Raw genomic sequence first — 5,361 nt, 5'->3', positions numbered from 1 at the left:
CCTGGAACATATATTTTATTTTTTTGAGGAACATCCATACTATCTTCCATAATGACTGCACTAATTTGCATTCTGACCAACAGTATATGAGGATTTCCTGTTCTCCATTTTCTCATTAATATTTGCTACCTTTTGACATTCTCAAGCTATCAGATGATACCTCCTTGTGGTCTTAGATTGCATTTCCCTGATAGTGATGATGGACATTTTTTCATATACTTATTAGCTATAACAAAGTCTCATTTAAATTATATTCTATAAACGATTCACTCTCATCTCTACTGAATCTCTTCTCCAGAAAGACCCATCTTAAATATACAACATTACATGTCCCTTCAAATAAACAATTACAAATTGCCACTGCTACTTCGCTAATCACAATACTTCACATCTTCAACAGTAAGTTTTTAGTTTTTCTCAAGAATATGGGTGAGAATATGACAGATTACATTATGCAAAAGGAGGGCACAATTTTATCTGACAGCCCTCATATTCGTCTTATAGTGTGATTTTGACACTTACTAAGAGGCAGGATCTATGTTCACACTCCTTGAGTTGGGGGGGGTGGGGTTGGACTACACCAGAAGTAACACTGTCATTTCCAAGATAAAAGGTAATACTGTTTACACCTGGTTTTCCGAGATGCTTGGTTTTATAACCCAGCCAGTGTATTATGGAAAGCCCAAGCAGCTCATGAAGAGCTCTATGTATAATGGAACTCAGAGCCTTGGCTTACATAGTATTTGAGTTTCCAGTACCAAATTTCCCTCCATCTACCTCACTTAATACCGCAAGGACCAAGCTATACCTGGTGAGCTTTGGAAATTGAAGAACAAAAGAAATGGTTGATGTAGCAATAGGTAACAAACTAGTTTAGTACCTGGAAATGGGATTCTGTTGTAACAAAAATCCGAAAGTACATGCCTTTGCCTTTGGGGTTTGGCAGCAAGCATAAGCTTAAAGGCCTCAAAGACAACTAGTGAGACTTTGAAGAGAGTATTAACAGAAGCCTAAAAAAAATGGAAGAGGTTGCCATTGAGAGCTTAAAGAAGGTGGGGGAAATGCTATTAAGCTCTAGAAGAAAAAGAACTTTTTTTTTTCCTATTGACAGAATTGCTGCTTGCATTCATCTTCAAAATAAGAAACATGTCAAATTAAATTTGAGATCTAGCTTAGTAGATTCCCAGAAAATGTGTCAAAGTTGCTACTTGAGCTCTAGCTACCTAATCTGTGGGAGAGATAAGAAAAAAAAAAAAACAAGAAAAGAACTGATCAGTTTTCAATGGAAATCTAAGGAAACATATTTTCTAAGAATTTTGGGGGCTTAAAAAAATTTAAAAGAAAAGAAATTTCCATTCTTTCCTGGTAGAAAACTAGCCTTAAATTAAGAAATTGCTACTGGCAAAAGATCAAACCTAGGATTGTCTGTAAAACTTTTTTCTACAATCTCAGAAAGACTCTTGCGATGCCTAAGTTGCCCCTCATCACCACATGTGACATCCCAACCTTTTGGTCTCCCATTCAAGGCATTCAGAACTTATCATATTATGTGAATAGAGAAAACCTTTCCTGAATATATACCATGTGTATTACTCTGAGGAGATTCTGGAGCATCTAATTTATACTTTGAATAAGCAGGTATTAGGTCATATTGAGACATATAGATACATCTGAGTGCTATTGAAGATAACTCATGTGGTTATCTAAACTATTCTTGCCAAGCCCTGCCCAAACAGTAGATTTGGGAGGGTGTTTGATTTATTTTTAGCTTAGTTGTTTATTGCAAAGCAATTAGATAAGTGAAAAAAGTACTGTGTTTATATTAGTGCTTTCTAATGATTTTTCTAAAATAAAAATTTCCATGGAATTATTGCCAATGATAACAAAAATGGAATTTACCAATCAAGCTAACCAATGAAGCATTATTTTATTAATTGGCCAATATTAGGGAAATAGGTAAATTGTTTTAGAGATATTTGTTTGGCTATTGTGAAATTTTGAAGTACTATAACATAATAATGTAAAAGGCATTGTAGTTATGAAATGTGTGGAAGAGACCATATGTAATTAATATGTTTGACTACAAACTTGAGAAAATAAATATTACCTCTACCAAAAAATACAAAAACAAAAACTGATTTAGAAAGGAATAATTTGTATGGATTAAAAATGAAAAGTCATTTAAAAAATTTCCATGAATGATGGAACTATGCATGTTTTTGTTAATGTTCCTTTCATTTTTTTTGTAATTTTCAGCACTTTAAAATATACATTATTACATTCACAATAGAAACACATGATATGCCAATTTTTATAAAAGCTCAATGATTTGATGCGACTTCAGCACAAAGCAAAATTATGGCTTTCTGCCTGTTAGTTGTCACTTCAGGATTTCAAGGCAAATAAAACATGACATGTTTGTTTTACTTGAAAACATTTAAAAAATATGCCTGGATGAAAATGGTCTTTCCTTTTGTTTTACTTTCTAACCATTCTTTAGAAAAAGTTTTGAAAATTTCCTACTCAAATATGAACTCCCCAAGGGAAGGAGTATGCCTTAGTCACCTTTCCATATATTTGCCCATGTCACAAAATTACCCTTCAATAACAATTGTTACCGGAATATATGGCTCTTTTTAATGGTTCCTCACCTTTCCCATAACAGCTTTTTGTGTTGTGCAGCCCATGGGAGATAGACTTTTTTCTTGACCATGTTCCTGAAGAGTTTTCTTCTATGATAATTTTGACTCTCTTTCCTCTTCAGATAACTCATCAGTTTCTATCTTTATACTTCTCTCTAATTTCAGTCCTGATTTTCCAGTATTCTCTTTATACCTTCACAGAGAATGCTTCTATGTTGAAGATTTCCTTACTTCTCAAAATTTCATGCTTGATTTCTCATTTCTATATATGTAAAATAATTTATCATATAATACTGATGCTAATTGAAAGAAGCAAAATACGTAATTGAATATAAAGGAACTACTGTGGTTAAGAAAAAATTGGGGATAACTGAAGGAAATACTAAAGCACAGTAATACTGGATTAAAGTAGTGATATTTTATTATTTTTTTAACTTCACAAGATTTTTGTTCTTATATTTTGTTTTTGAATAACAAGGGTACAATGAATATTGGGATTTTGACCTTTAGTATCATATACCTTTCTTTCTGGGGAGGTTGCCCCAAATAAGTAAAAGGTAGGGTCTCCAGAAACAGAAGCTGAAAATGGAGATATGGTATATCTTTTCCAAAGCTTGACATTATTCCTCGGGCAGTATCTGTCAGACATTAGTGTTTATGGCATTGAATCTTGAGGAGTGAGGAAAGTTACTATGACTGTCAAGAGTTTGTAAACAACTTTGAAAAACACAGATATGGTCATGTGGTCAGGCAATACTACTGGTAGTTGCAAAATAGATACCTATTTTTTAGGGTATCTTTCCTGTACCACACATTTTTGGGGGTTTACAAGTGAGCATCCAAAGGATATGACTCAAAAAATACATACACAAAATATATTCTGTGTGTTTTTATTTCAGAAGAATCCCTAGATTCCATCATATTGGCAAAGAATTCCATGACCCAGGATAGGATAAGAGTTCTTGATATAAGTTAGTATTGTAAAGGTGTTCTGTTCATTATGAATTCCATCTGCTCTTTATATCTCCACCAGACTTGAGTGTTTAATGAGTAAAGATTTCAATAAACCAATATGCTAGCCAACTAATGAGTCAAATGCATTAATTCATTTATTTCATTACTTAAAATATTTATTGTCACCTTCATCTGCTGGGCATGATTTGGCAGATGAAAGACAAGTCAGGAAGTCATCAAAAACATTCCAGGTCGAGGATAGAGAGAGGTGCATGAAGTCATTGTGTTGTCTTCTCCTGGAATGTTGGCACAATAGATGTCCTCAAAATCTTTTACTATAAAATATCTAAAGGTGTCAGAAAAAATATATATAAAACATCCTTTTCATAAAGGAACAACCTTGCAAGACAAGGATGGAAATCCTCTGAGAACTACGAAGATAGGTCTAGGAGGTACATGAGACTTACAGCCACAAAAAAGCAGGGGCATACATAGTCTTGGGTATTTTCAAGTTTTAACGAAAAAGGGCACACGCAGAAGGAAGAGCAGAATTTTGCAATCAATGTAAATTTAATTTTGGCTTTACTCTGGGCTCTTCTATAGTTAATAAAACTGGATTTGGGGTGGCTGCAAAATTCTACTCTAATTTGTGGGGAGATGAACACATTATTCAGTCTTTATATCTCAACTTTTGTACTATTAAAAATTTAATAGCAATACTCCTTTTACCTTTGCAGATATATAAAAATGTTAATATACATTACATTTGTCATGGCCATTAATGAACTGAAGTTTGCATCAGACTACCTTGTAGAATTCTATATGGTTCATCTTTATATCAGGTACCCATCCCAGATTTAGACAGAAGAACAGCATCTTTGCATTTTATGCTTAATGAATTACCCGAGGCCCCTTTCCTAGCAAGATCTACAGGCAGAAACTCCTTAGAAAAGAATGTATAAAGAATTCTGAGGCTTTGTCCAATGTATACTATTAAGGGATAATTCCAAAATAAATAGAAATGAATGCAAAGAACAATTGTTTCATTTTATCCAAAGAGTAACTTAAATCCAACATATTCCTGAATTACAGCTCCTAATCTCTAATAAAATAATGGAGAGAAAAGAATTTACATGTAATCTATAATGTACTGTGTATCTAGATGTATATTTTAATGTTATAATATGAGATGAAAACTAGATCCAATGGGCCAGTCCCTTCTCTATATGAAAGTATTCACACAAAAGATAAAATACATGACAATAAACTGGGTGGTAAGAGTAGTTAAGTTATATTTTTATTTTCTTTTTGGGGATAGATAATGGGAAAGGGCATGTGTTTATACAATATATTAACTGGTTTAAACTAACAATTACAAAGGGTAACTGAGTCTATATTAAATTTATAAATATAAAATATGGGTGGTTTTCAAGCACTAGATATAACTGAAAATATGTTTATGAATATAGAGAGGTTACAGCTCTGAAAAGGAAATATCAAAATAAGATTCGTCTTTGAAAAATGTAAAGTAATGCATCCTGGATGAAAAATTCACAGATAATCAGGGAAATGGAGGTACTATACTTGGAAAATAGTAGTGCTGAATGAGACCTGGGAGTGATAGTTACAGAAAATTAGTATGAGATTGCATGGGATGATATAGTGGTTTATAAAAACTGTTTGGGCAGCACATGCAGAGATAACACATCACGAGTCAGACAAGTGTGTCCATTTATGAAAACCTCAGTACCAGAAGGATGTCATC

The sequence above is a fragment of the Ictidomys tridecemlineatus genome, unplaced genomic scaffold (genome assembly GCF_052094955.1).
Source record: "Ictidomys tridecemlineatus isolate mIctTri1 unplaced genomic scaffold, mIctTri1.hap1 Scaffold_57, whole genome shotgun sequence".
NCBI classification, from domain to species: Eukaryota; Metazoa; Chordata; class Mammalia; order Rodentia; family Sciuridae; genus Ictidomys; species Ictidomys tridecemlineatus.
This window is presented reverse-complemented; position numbering follows the sequence as displayed.